Below are 18,413 nucleotides of genomic sequence, written 5' to 3'. Positions count from 1 at the left end.
TCCCCTCCCACATCGTAATATGGCCGCAAATCTCTTGGGCGTGTCATTGCTGAATTGCACCACGGTCGACCTCCTGCGGTCCACATCATATCTCTACTACCAGGTTTGGCACTAATTTCGTCATCGTCATCGTTCTTGTTTGTAAGTGTTGGAACGACACTATAATCATGTGCCTCTGGAAATGTTGAGTTGTGAAGTGAACCTCGAAAATTAAATTTGTGTTCTGTTGTTGTTGAATTTATTACTGAATTGCTTGTTGAATTTGCGATTTTTAATCCCGCTAGTGCTTGAATTTCTGGATTTGTTGTGATTCCATATATGGCTGTGTTCTAAATTCGATGGATCTGTGCTTGAATTTCTGGATCTGAGATATGAATCTCTGCTTGTTCCGTAGTTTTTGTTAAAACTGGAATTGAATTTTGAAATTGTGATTAATCTGTAAGTTTCATTGAATCTTTGTGTTGCTGTGGATGTGGTTGAAATTTTTCCAAATATGCTCCAATTTTCACTAAGAAGATCCCAAAATGACCCAAAGCAGAAAACAACAACCTATTTCTCCGAGTCAACCTTTAAGAGGGACAAACATAAAATATAAGATGGAGAATCTATATACATTCATAAATATAAACAAAGATACGATCCTGAGTCCCAAGAGTTCTTCGCTTCATCAGCGCCTCCAGAATACAGAGTGGTGCTTCTCAACCTGCATATGAAAAACAACAATATTATATGAGATGAGAACCAGGGATTCTCAGTATGGTTAAGGTGCCCACATATATAATAAACAAGGTCCCGGAAAAGCTAAAGGCAATCCTAGAACGCCGACAATCAGATTATAAATCTTAAGGAACTAAAGCTGAAACCATAAACGAGGGTAGGTCTCTAAGGTTCTAAACTTGATCAACATCTAATCAAAACTCTCAATATCTTCGCATTTCCCCCGTTTCTCCAACTCCGATGAAATTACCTAGACAGACAAAACAAACAAGTCAAACACATACAGAAAGTATATATAACAAGTAGGCAATTAGCAATTAACGTGAATAAATAATTAAGCAAGCCAAGACAATGCACACTCAAACAAAATATACAAATGCACATGATGCATGTCTTTTCTAGCACAGGTCATGAGCTCATGCGTCGGTTGTCTACCCGCAACCTGACGTTACTCGGGGCGAACCCTGAATATGGTCTTTTTACTGTGTTAGTTAGACACCTTGGCATCACGGTTACCCATGTCAATTAGGCCACATCATAATAACATTTTAATGTGTATCACAGCTAGAAACAGTGCTATCGGTTAGGCAAACATTCCCGCATTAGCAATCTTAGGCTATCAGTTAGACGGGCACTTTCACATTAGCAATTTGGCACAAAGGCCCATTCAACATACCATTTTCATGAATCATTATCCATTTATGTTATCTTTTCCACTCATAGTTTTTTATTTTCTCTCTTTTCATTATACCTCCACATCACCAATTACATATAAATACCTCCGCATCACCATATTATTAAACGTACCTCCACATCACCGCTTAACTACACATGTCTCCGCATCACCAATTAACTTTAAACCTTCTTGGGGATAACTTACACATTTTTATTTAACTAAGTCCCTAAAATTTACATAAATTCAGACATAATCTCCCCTAAAATAACACTAAAACAACCCTTATGGGTTCCCTCAGTCTTAACAACTTTCAAACTTTCCTTAATAATTTACCATGTAGACATTCTTAATTGGTCATTACACTCTCTTTAATTCCCTTAATTATTGTAAAATCACGGGTTTAGAAAATAAAACTTGATTTTGGGACATTCCGACTATAATTGAAACTTGTACAAATCTTTCAAAATTCTGCTATCATTGCAGAAAAACAGCATGGAGTAATAAATTTGTTAAATTCACTAAAAATATAATTTTCACTCATTGCCTTCCAAAATTGATGTCTTTAAACAAGACTCTTCCAGCTTTGCAGAAAATCAAATTCCAGATTGTTACCATGTCATATGAAAAAGTTATGAGGTTAGAAACTTAGCCCTGCTTTTTAGAATTCTGTTTTCAAAATTCAGCGAGCTACCCACACTCTTTGCAATATATCTAATTGGTTAAAAAGAGGTTTGACATGAAATTTAAACTAAAGATTATGGGTACACAAAGCTTGAAACTGCCATTAGTTTCAGCTCAAAATCTCATCATAATTGTAAATTAAGTGGGTTGGAAGTTGGTGCTTTTGCAGTAGAGAAACAGAATTTCCTGCAGAAAGCATCAATCTTTAAAAATTCGTTTCTTCCAAACCACTCATAAATAAATTCTGAATTTTTTATGAGACTTTCATAACACATTAAAGTTTCATATAAAAATAGTTTCATTCAAAAATAGAGCCTGGTCTGCTCCTAGAAACGGGTTTATTCCACTGTCAATTATGAAAAAAATTCTGCCTTGGACCTTTTCAACAACTTTACGTGCCATAACTCACATTTGAACTTATATCCCTTTCCAAAGTCACATTTCTAACCTTCCTTCAGTTATCTAGGGTTGCTTTCATAGTCAACATAATCCAACAAGATCATCAATAATTTAATTCACCAACCATTTCAAAGTTACTAATTTCATTTAAAAGTGATGCAGAAAATCAGATTTCACAGTTAACTTTGAAAAATCATAACTAATTCTCCAGTTAATTCGAACCCCTCAAAGTTAAATTCTAACAACCATACTCATTATAGTTTAGTTAACTTTTAATCTCTTATCATTATGATCACGATCGAATTACTGATTTACTTTTAAAGTTGCCGTTTAATCTCAGGAATAAGACTTTTTCAACAAACAGTTTAATATTTCAAGATTCAATCCTTCAATAACTCTCAAAACAAATTCCAATCATTCACCAACCAAGTCCACCAATGTTACATTATATCAAATAACCAACTCAACAGCAACCAATCCAACATAATCCATCAAAACCAATTCCAATCAGTCACAAGTCAATTTCACAGTCATGCCGATATATCAAATAATCAATTCAACATCAAACAATTTAAAATAACTCATTCAAAGTCTGAATCCCAGCCAATTCAACATCACAAAAAATTAATAATTCAGATACAATTCACAATGGCATCTAATTTCAATCATAATTCAGAGTAATCACTACAACTAACTATTCTCAAACACATTTCAAGTCATTCACATCAATTAATCAGTTTTTAATCATTATTAACTATTTGCAATTATCCAATTAACTTCGTAGGCATTCTAAAATTAAAACCATTAAACTTTAAAAATAAATTCCCTACTTCAAAGTCGCGTTAACAACGCAATCAAGATAGCGGCAGCAGCATCAACCGAACAACAGCTTCAATGGTAGTTCCGACAGCCATAGAACGGTTCCCAGCGACAACAACAACCACAACTTGCAGCAGTTCTGAGCTAACAGAGAAGACAACCGAGATAGGGTAAGGCAAGGTGAACAGTTGGTACGATGGCTTTCGATGAGCTCAACGGCAGTGACAAGTTCTTTTCCCACTGTCGAGTTTCTTCCCACGGCAAACTCAATAGTGGTGACAGCTCATCGGCGGCAGCGGCGACCATGGAGGCTTCAACGTTGGTAACAAGCTTCAATGGAGCTTCCCTGCCGCATTTCTATTCTCTTTCTTTGGGCTCCTTGGTAGCGGCAGCAGCGACAAGATCCCCTTCCAGCGGCAAACAGTCACAGCGTTGAAGCCTCTACGACGGTGATGAGCGGATAATTTGTACACTTTTTGGCATTGTTTTTAGTATATTTTTAGTACGATCTAGTTAGTTTTTAGTATATTTTTATTAGTTTTTAGTTAAAATTCACTTTTCTGGACTTTACTATGAGTTTGTGTGTTTTTCTGTGATTTCAGGTATTTTCTGGCTGAAATTGAGGGACCTGAGCAAAAATCTGATCCAGAGACTCAAAAGGACTGCAGATGCTGTTGGATTCTGACCTCCCTGCACTCGAAGTGGATTTTCTGGAGCTACAGAAGCCCAATTGGTGCGCTCTCAACGGCGTTGGAAAGTAGACATCCTGGGCTTTCCAGCAACATATAATAGTCCATACTTTGCCCAAGATTTGATGGCCCAAACCAGCGTTCAAAGTCACCTCAAGAAATTCCAGCGTTAAACGCCGGAACTGGCACCTAATTGGGAGTTAAACGCCCAAACTGGCACTAAAGCTGGCGTTTAACTCCAAGGAGAGTCTCTACACGAAATTGCTTCATTGCTCAGCCCAAGCACACACCAAGTGGGCCCGGAAGTGGATTTTTATGTCATTTACTCATCTATGTACTAGTTTTCTATAAGTAGGACCTTTTACTATTGTATCTAGATAAGGGACTTTTGGTAGCTATCTTTGTTTTATGCTATCTTAGACCTTTGGGAGGCTGGCCATTCGGCCATGCCTAGACCTTATGCTTATGTATTTTCAACGGTGGAGTTTCTACACACCATAGATTAAGGTGTGGAGCTCTGCTGTACCTCGAGTATTAATGCAATTACTATTGTTCTTCCATTCAATTCCGCTTGTTCTTTGTCCAAGATATCACTTGTTCTTCAACATGATGAAGGTGATGATTGACGCCCATCACCATTCTCACCCATGAACAAGGTGACTGACAACCATTCTTGTTCTACAAGCATCTGAGGCTTAGTGAATATCTCTTGGATTCCTGATTGCACGATGCATGGTTGATCGCCTGACAACCGAGTGCTCGCCTGACAAACGAGCCAACCATTCCGTGAGATCAGAGTCTTCGTGGTATAGGCAAGAACTGATGGCAGCATTCAAGAGAATCCGGAAGGTCTAACCTTGTCTGTGGTATTCTGAGTAGGATTCAATGACTGAATGACTGTGACGTGCTTCAAACTCCTAGCAGGCTAGGGCGTTAGTGACAGACGCAAAAGTATCAATGGATATTATTCCGGCCTGACCGAGAACCGACAGCTGAATTCCGCTATGCCGTGACAGGACATATGCAATCGCTTTCACTGAGAGGATGGGAGGTAGCTGCTGACAACAGTGAAACCCTACACGAGCTTGCCATGGAAAGGAGTAAGAAGGATTGGATGAAGACAGTAGGAAAGCAGAGAGACGGAAGGGAAGGCATCTTCATACACTTGTCTGAAGCTCTTACACCAATGATATACATAAGTATCACTATCCTTATCTTCTATGTTATTTTCGTTCATCATCATATACATTTGAGTTTGCCTGACTAAGATTTACAAGATGACCATAGCTTGCTTCAATGCTAACAATCTCCGTGGGATCGACCCTTACTCACGTAAGGTATTACTTGGACGACCCAGTGCACTTGCTGGTTAGTTGTGCGAAGTTGTGTAATGCCATGGTATTGAGCTACCAAGTTTTTGGAGTTCATGACCAGGGATTATGAGAGTTGTGAAAAGTATTGTTCACAATTTCGCGCACCAAGTTTTTGGCGCCGTTGCCGGGGATTGTTCAAGTTTTGAGCAAGCTTTTGGTAACAATGCCTGGGATTGTTCTAGTTTGGACAACTGACGGTTCATCTTGTTGCTTAGATTAGGTATTTATTTTTTTCGAAATTCTTGAGGATGAATTCTAGAGTTTCATGATGATTTGTTGAAATCTGGCTGGCTGAGAAGCCATGTCTAATCTGATTGGACCGAGGTTTCAACTTATCACCACAAGAGCTTGTTGATTTTCATCAATTTTGCTTTTGGAGCAGTGATCTGCTAAGGCTTGGCTGACCTTTGGTCATGTCTAGTATTTTGGACCGAAGCTTTCTTTGAAAGCTTGGCTGGCTGTGAAGCCATGTCTAATTCCTGGACCGGAGTCTTAGACTAGCATTGCACTGATTCCTGGAATTCTCATTAAGAATTTTGATACCTTTTCCCACTTAATTTTCGAAAAACACAAAAAAATTACAAAACCATAAAAACCAAAAATATTTTATGTTTCTTGTTTGAGTCTAGTGTCTCATCTTAAGTTTGGTGTCAATTGCATGCATTCATTCATGTGTCTTAAGGATCCTCAAGTAATTCTTGATGATTTTTGTGTTCTAATCTTTTGACTTGAAGTATTTTGTGTGTCTCATATGCATTCTCATATTGATAGTGTCAGTAGTATACAAACTGCTAAGTTTGGTGTCTTGCATGCATTGTTATTTGATTCTTGTTGCATTTTGATTATTAAAAATCCAAAAATATTTTTAATTTGTGTCTTTTCAAGTCAATGATACAAAGAATTGAAGATTCAGAACATACTGCAGAGAAATTATACAGAAAAAGCTGAGCATTCAAAAATGCCCAGTGAAGAAGGCAGACTGGCGTTTAAACGCCAGCCAGGGTACCTGGTTGGGCGTTTAACGCCCAAAGAGGTAGCATTTTGGGCGTTAAACGCCAGAATGTATACCATTCTGGGCGTTTAACGCCAGGATGGTGCTAGGGGGAAGATTTTGTTTTCAAAATCAATTTTTTTCAAGTTTTCAAAGTTTTTCAAAATCAAATCTTTTTCAAATCATATCTTTTCAATCAAATGTTTTCAAAATCAATTTCTTTCCTTTTTAAAAGATACTTACTAACAATTAATGATTTGATTGAACATTTTTTGCCTTTTCTGTTAAGGAAGGTTTTATGTTTGAATCATATCTTTTCTTGTTAGGCAAGTCATTAATTTTTAAAATCATATCTTTTCAAATTGTTTTCAAATCATATCTTTTAAAATTGTTTTCAAATTATATCTTCTCAATCACATTTTTTTTAAAACCAATCATATCTTCTCAATCACATCTTTTTCAAAATAAGTTTTCAATCAAATCTTTTTTATTTCTAATTTCAAAATCTTTTTCAAAAATCACTTGATTTCTTTTTCACTTTCAATTTTCGAAAATTATCAATCAAATTTTCAAAATGTTTTCAAAATCTTTTGATTGAATTTTCGAAAATTCTCTTCCCTCATCCTCACATCCTTCTATTTATGGAGTACTACTCCTTCTCAATGCACAATTCGAACCTTATCTAATTAAAGTTCGAATTCTTCTTCTCCTTCTTCTTTCTATTTCTCTTTTCCTCTGACATTACAAGGAATCTCTATACTGTGACATAGAGGATTCCACATTTTCTTTTTCTCTTCTCTTTCATATGAGCAGGAGCAGAGACAAAGGCATTCTTGTTGAAGCTGACCCTGAACCTGAGAGGACCCTGAAGAGAAAGCTAAGAGAAGCCAAAGCACAACTCTCTTTAGAGGACTTGACCGAATTCTTCAAGGAAGAAGAACACATGGCAGCCGAAAACAACAACAATGCCAACAATGCAAGGAAGGTGCTGGGTGACTTCACTGCACCTACTCCTGATTTCTATGGGAGAAGCATCTCTATCCCTGCCATTGGAGCAAACAACTTTGAGCTTAAGCCTCAATTAGTTTCTCTAATGCAACAGAATTGCAAGTTCCATGGACTTCCAATGGAAGATCCTCATCAGTTTTTAGCTGAATTCTTGCAAATCTGTGACACAGTCAAGACTAATGGGGTTAACCCTGAGGTCTATAGACTGATGCTATTCTCTTTTGCTGTAAGAGACAGAGCTAGAATATGGTTGGATTCTCAACCTAAAGAAAGCCTGGACTCTTGGGAAAAGCTAGTCAATGCCTTCTTGGCAAAGTTCTTTCCACCACAAAGATGGAGTAAGCTTAGAGTGAAAGTCCAAACCTTCAGACAGAAGGATGGAGAATCCCTCTATGAAGCTTGGGAAAGATACAAACAATTAATCAGAAGATGTCCTTCAGACATGCTTTCTGAATGGAGCATCATAGGTATTTTCTATGATGGTCTCTCTGAACTATCCAAGATGACTTTGGATAGCTCTGCTGGAGGATCTCTTCATCTGAAGAAGACGCCTGCAGAAGCTCAAGAATTGATTGAAATGGTTGCAAATAACCAATTCATGTACACTTCTGAAAGGAATCCTGTGAACAATGGGACTAGTCAGAAGAAAGGAGTTCTTGAGATTGACACTCTGAATGCCATATTGGCTCAGAACAAGATATTGACTCAACAAGTCAATTTGATTTCACAAAGTCTGTCTGGAATGCAAAATGCACCAAGCAGTACTAAGGATGCTTCATCTGAGGAAGAAGCCTATGATCCTGAGAACCCTTCCATGGAAGAGGTGAATTACCTAGGAGAACCCTATGGAAACACCTACAATTCTTCATGGAGAAATCACCCCAATTTCTCATGGAAGAATCAAGAGAGACCTCAACAAGGTTTCAATAACAATAATGGTGGAAGAAACAGGTTTAGCAATGGCAAGCCTTTTCCATCATCTTCTCAGCAACAGACAGAGAGTTCTAAGCAGAATACTTCTGACTTAGCAACAATGGTCTCTGATCTAATAAAGACCACTCAAAGTTTCATGAATGAAACAAGGTCCTCCATCAGAAATTTGGAAGGACAAGTGGGTCAGCTGAGCAAGAAAGTTACTGAACTCCCTCCTAGCACTCTCCCAAGTAATACAGAAGAAAATCCAAAAGGAGAATGCAAAGCCATAGACATGGCCGAATATGGAGAGGAAAGAGAGGAGGAGGACGCCACTGAGGAAGACCTCAGTGGGCGTGTACCAATCTCCTCTGAGTTCCTCAATGAGGAACAATGGGAATCTGAGGCTCAAAATGAGACCATAGAGATTCCATTGGACTTACTTCTGCCATTCATGAGCTCTGATGAGTATTCTTCCTCTGAAGAGGATGAGTATGTCACTGAAGAGCAAGTTGCTAAATACCTTGGAGCAATCATGAAGCTAAATGACAAGTTATTTGGAAATGAGACTTGGGAGGATGAACCACCTTTGCTCACTAAAGAACTGGATGACTTGTCTAGGCAGAAACTGCCTCAAAAGAGGCAGGATCCTGGGAAATTTTCTATACCTTGTACCATAGGCACCATGACCTTCAAGAAGGCCTTGTGTGACTTAGGGTCAAGTGTAAACCTCATGCCCCTCTCTGTAATGGAGAAATTAGGGATCTTTGAGGTGCAAGCTGCAAGAATCTCATTAGAGATGGCAGACAATTCAAGAAAACAAGCTCATGGACTTGTAGAGAATGTTTTGGTGAAGATTGAAGACCATTACATCCCTACTGACTTCATAGTCCTAGAGACTGGGAAGTGCATGGATGAATCCATCATCCTTGGCAGACCCTTCCTAGCCACAGCAAAGGCTGTGATTGATGTTGATAGAGGAGAGTTGATCATTCAAGTGAATGAAGAATCCTTGGTGTTTAAGGCCCAAGGACATCCCTCTATCATCATGGAGAGGAAGCATGAAGAGCTTCTCTCAAAACAGAGCCAAGCAGAGCCCCCACAGTCAAACTCTAAGTTTGGTGTTGGGAGGCCACAACCAAACTCTAAGTTTGGTGTTGAACCCCCACATTCAAACTCTAAGTTTGGTGTTGGGAGGTTCCAACACGGTTCTGAGTATTTCTGAGGCTCCATGAGAGTCCTCTGTCAAGCTAATGACATTAAAGAAGCGCTTGTTGGAAGGCAACCCAATGTTTTATAGTTAACTATTTTCTTTTGTTATTTTATCTTTTTGTAGGTTGATGATCATAAGAAGTCACAAAAACAATGAAAAAAGCAAAAACAGAATGAAAAACAGGAAGAAAAACAGCACACCCTGGAGGAGAAGAAGCTGGCGTTCAAACGCCAGTAATGCTAGCTGTTGGGCGTTTAACGCCCAGTCTGGCACCATTCTGGGCGTTTAACGCCAGAAAGGGGCACCAGACTGGCGTTAAACGCCAGTAAAGGGCAACAACCTGGCGTTAAACGCCAGGAATGGGCACCAGCCCGGCGTTTAACGCCAGAAATAGCTCAAAACGTGATTTTGAGCAACATTTGGTGCAGGGATGACTTTTCCTTGACACCACAGGATCTGTGGACCCCACAGGACCCCACCATCACTCTCTCTCTTCTTCCCCCATTCACCAATCACCTCAATACCTCTTCCCCAAAAACCCTTCACCTATCAAATCCCATCTTTCTCTTCACCACTCACATCCATCCTTCATAAAACCCCACCAACCTCACCCTTCAAATTCAAACCACTTTCCCTCCCAAACCCACCCATAATGGCCGAACCATTACCCCCCTCTCTCCTATATATACCCTTCTTCAACCCTTCATTTTCACACAACCTAAACACCCCTTCTTTCCCTTCTTGGCCGAACACACCATCTTCCCCCTCTTCCTCATTTCTTCTTCTACTCTCTTCTTTCTTCTTTTGCTCGAGGACGAGCAAACATTTTAAGTTTGGTGTGGTAAAAGCGTTGCTTTTTCATAACCATTTATGGCATCCAAGGCCGGAGAAACCTCTAAAAAGAGGAAAGGGAAGGCAAAAGCTTCCACCTCCGAGTCATGGGAGATGGATAGATTCCTCTCAAGGGTGCATCAAGTCCACTTCTATGAAGTTGTGGCCTTGAAGAAGGTGATCCCCGAGGTCCCCTTTTCACTCAAAAAGGGTGAATATCCGGAGATCCGCCATGAGATCCGAAGAAGAGGTTGGGAAGTATTCACCAACCCCATTCAACAAGTCGGAATCTTGATGGTTCAAGAGTTCTATGCCAATGCATGGATCACAAAGAACCATGACCAAAGTGTGAACCCGAATCCAAAGAATTATCTCACTATGGTTCGGGGGAAATACTTGGATTTCAGTCCGGAGAGTGTGAGGGTGGCGTTCAACTTGCCTATGATGCAAGGAGATGAGCATCCTTACACTAGAAGGGTCAACTTTGATCAAAGGTTGGACCAAGTCCTCACAACCATATGTGAAGAGGGCGCACAATGGAAGCAAGATTCAAGAGGAAAGCCGGTTCAATTGAGAAGGCATGACCTCAAGCCCGTGGCTAGAGGATGGTTAGAGTTCATACGACGCTCAATCATTCCCACTAGCAACCGGTCCGAAGTTACCATAGACCGGGCCATCATGATTCATAGCATCATGATTGGAGAAGAAATAGAGGTTCATGAGGTTATAGCCCAAGAACTCTATAAGGTGGCGGACAAGACCTCCACCTTGGCAAGGTTAGCCTTTCCTCACCTCATTTGTCACCTCTGTTATTCAGTTGGAGTTGACATAGAAGGAGATACCCCCATTGATGAGGACAAACCCATCACCAAGAAAAGGATGGAGTACACAAGAGACCCCTCTCACCATGAGATCCCTGAGATTCCTCAAGGGATGCACTTTCCTCCACAAAATTATTGGGAGCAACTAAACACCTCCCTAGGAGAGTTGAGTTCCAACATGGGACAACTAAGGGTGGAGCATCAAGAACACTCCATTCTCCTCCATGAAATTAGAGAAGATCAAAGAATCATGAGGGAGGAGCAACAAAGACAAGGAAGAGACATTGAGGAGCTCAAGCACTCCATAGGATCTTCAAGAGCAAGAAAGAGCCGCCATCACTAAGGTGGACCCATTCCTTGATTTCCTTGTTCTTTATTCTTCTGTTTTTCGATTTTTATGCTTTATGTTTATCCATGTTTGTGTCTTATGATCATTAGTGTCTTAGTGTCTATGCCTTAAAGTTATGAATGTCCTATGAATCCATCACCTTTCTTGAATAAAAACGTGCTTAATTGAAAAGGAAAGAATTGCATGAATTCTGAATTTTATAATAGTTTAATTATTTTGATGTGGTGGCAACACTTTTGTTCTTTGAATGTATGCTTGAACAGTGCATATGTCTTTTGAACTTGTGGTTCATGAATGTTGGCTCTTGAAAGAATGATGAAAAAGGAGACATGTTACTGAGGATCTGAAAAATCATTAAAAATGATTCTTGAAGCAAGAAAAAGCAGTGAATACAAAAAAAAAAGAGAAAGAAGGAAGCAAACGAAAAAAAAAAACCGAAAAAAAAAAAGAAAAAGAAAGAAATAAAGTTGTGATCCAAGGCAAATAAGAGTGTGCTTAAGAACCCTGGACACCTCTAATTGGGGACTTTAGCAAAGCTGAGTCACAATCTGAAAAGGTTCACCCAATTATGTGTCTGTGGCATGTATGTATCCGGTGGTAATACTGGAAGACAAAGTGCTTTGGGCCACAGCCAAGACTCAATAAGTAGCTGTGTTCAAGAATCATCATACTTAACTAGGAGAATCAATAACACTATCTGGATTCTGAGTTCCTAAAGAAGCCAATCATTCTGAATTACAAGGGATAGAGTGAGATGCCAAAACTATTTAGAGACAAAAAGCTAAAAGCCCCGCTCATCTAATTAATACTAATCTTCATAGATGTTTTTGGAGTTCATTGCATATTCTCTTCTTTTTTATCTTATTTGATTTTCAGTTGCTTGGGGACAAGCAACAATTTAAGTTTGGTGTTGTGATGAGCGGATAATTTGTACACTTTTTGGCATTGTTTTTAGTATATTTTTAGTACGATCTAGTTAGTTTTTAGTATATTTTTATTAGTTTTTAGTTAAAATTCACTTTTCTGGACTTTACTATGAGTTTGTGTGTTTTTCTGTGATTTCAGGTATTTTCTGGCTGAAATTGAGGGACCTGAGCAAAAATCTGATCCAGAGACTCAAAAGGACTGCAGATGCTGTTGGATTCTGACCTCCCTGCACTCGAAGTGGATTTTCTGGAGCTACAGAAGCCCAATTGGCGCGCTCTCAACGGCGTTGGAAAGTAGACATCCTGGGCTTTCCAGCAATATATAATAGTCCATACTTTGCCCAAGATTTGATGGCCCAAACCGGCGTTCAAAGTCACCTCAAGAAATTCCAGCGTTAAACGCCGGAACTGGCACCTAATTGGGAGTTAAACGCCCAAACTGGCACTAAAGCTGGCGTTTAACTCCAAGGAGAGTCTCTACACGAAATTGCTTCATTGCTCAGCCCAAGCACACACCAAGTGGGCCCGGAAGTGGATTTTTATGTCATTTACTCATCTATGTACTAGTTTTCTATAAGTAGGACCTTTTACTATTGTATCTAGATAAGGGACTTTTGGTAGCTATCTTTGTTTTATGCTATCTTAGACCTTTGGGAGGCTGGCCATTCGGCCATGCCTAGACCTTATGCTTATGTATTTTCAACGGTGGAGTTTCTACACACCATAGATTAAGGTGTGGAGCTCTGCTGTACCTCGAGTATTAATGCAATTACTATTGTTCTTCCATTCAATTCCGCTTGTTCTTTGTCCAAGATATCACTTGTTCTTCAACATGATGAAGGTGATGATTGACGCCCATCACCATTCTCACCCATGAACAAGGTGACTGACAACCATTCTTGTTCTACAAGCATCTGAGGCTTAGTGAATATCTCTTGGATTCCTGATTGCACGATGCATGGTTGATCGCCTGACAACCGAGTGCTCGCCTGACAAACGAGCCAACCATTCCGTGAGATCAGAGTCTTCGTGGTATAGGCAAGAACTGATGGCAGCATTCAAGAGAATCCGGAAGGTCTAACCTTGTCTGTGGTATTCTGAGTAGGATTCAATGACTGAATGACTGTGACGTGCTTCAAACTCCTAGCAGGCTAGGGCGTTAGTGACAGACGCAAAAGTATCAATGGATATTATTCCGGCCTGACCGAGAACCGACAGCTGAATTCCGCTATGCCGTGACAGGACATATGCAATCGCTTTCACTGAGAGGATGGGAGGTAGCTGCTGACAACAGTGAAACCCTACACGAGCTTGCCATGGAAAGGAGTAAGAAGGATTGGATGAAGACAGTAGGAAAGCAGAGAGACGGAAGGGAAGGCATCTTCATACACTTGTCTGAAGCTCTTACACCAATGATATACATAAGTATCACTATCCTTATCTTCTATGTTATTTTCGTTCATCATCATATACATTTGAGTTTGCCTGACTAAGATTTACAAGATGACCATAGCTTGCTTCAATGCTAACAATCTCCGTGGGATCGACCCTTACTCACGTAAGGTATTACTTGGACGACCCAGTGCACTTGCTGGTTAGTTGTGCGAAGTTGTGTAATGCCATGGTATTGAGCTACCAAGTTTTTGGAGTTCATGACCAGGGATTATGAGAGTTGTGAAAAGTATTGTTCACAATTTCGCGCACCAGACGGCTAGGGTTCGACAGTGATGGCGGCGCAATCGCGGTGTGGGACGAGTCCTGCTCTTCGTGTCTTCTCTCTCTCTCTGCTCTTCGTCCGCGACACGTAGGACAACGGCTCCAAGGCAGATTGGCGGCGACGCGAATGACGGGCTTCACGGCAGTGAGGCGCGACTGCAACAGCGTCTTCCATCTCGAGCTCTTCTTCTCTGCATCACTCTCATCTCTCTGATTTTCCGTTTCTGAACATTGAAGGGGATGTGGTGGTGGAGGCGGTGAAGGCGGTGAAGAGAACTAGGGGGGTTAGGTTTAGGACAAAATTAGAGTGTTTGACTGTTTGACTTAGGAATTTAGGGTTAGGGTTAGGTTTTTATAAAGGAATATGAATAGAATTGATATTTGGATAAAATTAAAGGGTAGAATAATAATTTTAAAATCAAATGTACTCTATTTAAAATATTTAAGAATATTATTTATTAATATATCAAAAGTTCAAATAATTATTTCTAATTTAAATTATAAAATAAATATATTAATCACACTATAAAGTATAATTTAAATTCAAATATCAAATATCTAGATTAAATCATATAAATTTTTATCATTTTTCTATCAACAGAATTTTAATTTTAAATTACACATAAAATAATCGATCATAGTAAAATTAATTTAATCATTCTTAATAAATTATTTTTTAAAAATAAAAAACTCGAATAAATTCATAAATTATTCATAATAAAAGTTACTTAAATTAAATTATACAGTTTTTTCTTATTTTTTAATTACCGAAATTATAATTTCAATTATACCAAATATCCAATTATATTAAAGATTAATATAAAAATCCAAATTAATTTAAAATCCAATTATTATGATTCTTAATATTTTAAAATTCAAAGTATCATAAAATTTTATTTAATTACTTTTAGTAAAATAATTTTTTTAAAATAAAATTTTCAAAAAATATAATAAATTTAATTTTTCAAAATCTCGGGTTGTTACAAGTGGACTTACTATGCTTCACTGCTTATGTTGAGTATCTGTCATCATTATTGTCAAATTCGCGAGTTAACTTGTAAACTCGTACGAGTTTGCGAGTTTAGGTAATTGAATCGAGTTAACTCGGATACAAACTCGTTTTTGGGTAGACTCGGGTAAACTTGTATAAACTCGATCAAACTTGCAAGTTTACGGGCGAGTCAGCGAGTTTGCTTTGTTTGGCCTTTTTCGTCAAAATGGCGCCATTTTGGGCCAGGAAAAAAAAAGAGGAAGAAAGGGAGCAATGTATAAACATAACTCTAAACAGCAAAATCCCTCACTTTGCTCCCCGCACTCACTCAGTCACTCTCTTTTCCAAGTCCTCTTCGTGTTTCGTCCGTCTCTCGTTGCCGTCCATCCCTCGCTGTCGTTCGCTGTTCGCCGTTTCTCAAACAGCTCATCAGTGTCTCCTTTTCCGCCGTTCTTTCACTCTCACTCTCTCTATTTTCTGTTGACTTTGTTCTATATCAAAGCTTGTAGACTTGTAGAGCCTTTGCCGTCGCCACACTGCCATTGTTCGTTGCGTCCTTTGCCGATCATTGCGTCCCCTACCATCATTCGTTCTTGTCTTCCTGCACAGCATAGCAAAGCCTGGTTTCTCAATTGAGCCTACTCTAAAGTGGTAACAATAAAAAAATTAACCTCAAACAAATTAAATGATTAATCAGATGGGATAGAAAAAATTTAAAGCAAAGAATCATGAAATAAAAGATTATTAATTTTTTTATTTATGCAACTAAAAGTTATAATCAAGATGACATTAAAAGAAATTTAAAACAAAGAATCATGAAATAAAAGATTATTAATTTTTTTATTGTGTTTGTGCAACTAAAAGTTATAATATAATCAAGATGACATTAAAGTATTCAATTTGTGAGAGAGTAAAAATTTAAATATTAAGTCAGATTATAGTTTTTATTCACCGACGACGTAAAAAAATTTTACGCAAACATCTGATCATATATTGATATATCAATAAAAATAACTAATTTTTTAGATTCATCACTTAAAAAATCCTAAACATGTAAATTTTATTGAATAATTATATAAAACTCTTTATATTATCCATATATCAAAAATAAACTCTATAATTATAACTAAAATGATGATAGAGTTATTTCAACATAAATAATTACATATTGAACATGTGACATACTCTTATAAATTTTGTTTTCCACCCCTCTATGATAAGTAATTATTTTTATGAAAATTTGTGAAACTAATTATTTTGTACTAGTCATATGATTATATTATATCAGTAAATTATCTAATCGTATTAATTTTATTCATTCATTAATAAGTCATGCATTAATTTTACTAAATGTAAAGACATAAATAAATAATTTATTTCGATTTATTCAAAATTCTAAATAAATTATTATGATTGGTATGATTCCAAATAGTACATATATAAATAATTGATTATATTCCTTTTCACGTTTTTTATAAAATAAAAGATTATATATAGACATTCAACTTATATAATAATGTGAAAAGTTTCTGCTCTTTAAATTATAAATAATAAATATTACCAATAGATAAATGATAATTATGTTCAATAATCAACTTAAATAACTTAAAGGCAAAGAATTTATATTTTTTTTCACATATCACTTTACTTATAAAAGATAAAAGCTAATACATACATGATTTATAATAATCTCATGTTCAAAGTTTTATTTTAAAGAGTTAAAATAATGTACATTTATTGATAAAATTAAATTTTTTAACTATAATATAAATATTTTATTTAAAATTTAAACTATATAATATTATTAATGAGTAATAATTCTATTTTAAAGACATATATAATTTTATTCATTATTTTAATATTAAAAATAGTTATACTTTGGATTTAGCCATTATTTTGTAAAATTTTATAATAACAATTGCTTTGTGTGTTTTCGTTTAAAAGATAAAAAATACTCCATATATATATAGTAATTGTTTACCGATAAATTTTTTTATTTGTTGCTAATTACTATCAAAAAATTTTTGTTGATAATTTTTATCGTTGGATTTTTCTTCCGATAAATCCGACGGTAATAAATTATTAATTAATAATTAAATTAATAACTACCAGCGAATTTAATCGATGGTAAATTCGACAGTAAATTTAAATTTAAGAAAATATTTAAACATTCAATATATAATTTTAAATATTTAAATTCAATACTTTCTAAACTAATAAGTCGAAAAATATAACACTAATTAACTCATAAAATAATTCATCAGATTAAAAGACAAAGACATAAATAATGGTAAATTTGTTAAGATACCTAATCTAGCAACAAGGAGATAATTTGCCATCTAACGTAGCTGCAGATCTAGATTCTTTAGAAAGTGCACCAACCTTATCCCATGCAAGATTATATTCGGGCACTAATGATCTAAATGATAAATTATGAAATCAAGTCAACAAAAATAGATACACCTGAATCTGAATATTTTTTTATTGTTCACTATCCTAATGACTTTTGAGTAATTTATTTCCAGTTTACAGACGTATTTTTGAGTTATTTATTTCTAGTTTATAGACATACTTTTAAGCTATTTACTTTTAATTTATAGACATTGATGCACTGAAGACAAATTACTATTATAATAATTGACTTTTGCGTATATATTTTTGTTTTGTTTTGTGTGTTTTAGTTTGATTGGTTGTTAGTTGTTTTAATAAATTAAAGCAACATATGTAGTGGAAGAACATATAATGAATTAAAGAATTCATTATATTATTAAAAATTTGAATTAAAAAAACTATAATATCACATTTGGCAGCGGTTACAAAACCGCTGCTATATTACAAATATAGTTTTTTGACAGATGACATTTTACAGCAGTTTACAACTGCTACTATCTACAAGTAAGCTTGTTGATATTTTAGTAGCAGTTAGAACTGTCGCAAAAATATTTCAAGATAAAATACTATCTAGCAGTGGATATTTCAGCGGTTATTATTAACTGCTGTTAAAAATTTAGCTACACGCTATCTTTCAACAGGTTGACAATTGTCATAACCGCTGTTAACTATTGAATATGGTGTAGTGGTATAAAATGAATAATCTTCTCAAACAAATAAATTTTATTTGTATCTTTTAATGAGTATTAAATTTAAAAAAGATAATTAAAAAATATATCTTTATTTATTTGTGTCAACTTACATTGGTAATTAAAAAAAGAGAGGGTATTTGTGTTGAGGTGTAATTTGAAAGGAAACAAAAAATAAAAAAAAACATATTTGATATAATTCAATTCGATTTTTTTGTGCA

At 36.6% G+C, this 18,413-nt stretch overlaps 1 non-coding gene across 1 annotated transcript; it reads right to left on the bottom strand.

The window, feature by feature from the left end:
• Positions 1–7,693: 7,693 nt before the first annotated feature.
• Positions 7,694–7,801, bottom strand: LOC130942722 (small nucleolar RNA R71). The gene has a single exon (XR_009071282.1). It is a non-coding gene; the product is annotated as a small nucleolar RNA R71 (small nucleolar RNA).
• Positions 7,802–18,413: the final 10,612 nt, after the last annotated feature.

The sequence above is a fragment of the Arachis stenosperma genome, chromosome 7 (assembly GCF_014773155.1).
Source record: "Arachis stenosperma cultivar V10309 chromosome 7, arast.V10309.gnm1.PFL2, whole genome shotgun sequence".
Lineage (NCBI taxonomy): Eukaryota > Viridiplantae > Streptophyta > Magnoliopsida > Fabales > Fabaceae > Arachis > Arachis stenosperma.
The sequence above is the reverse complement of the archived record's forward strand: the minus strand, read 5'-3'. Positions and strand labels throughout refer to the sequence as shown.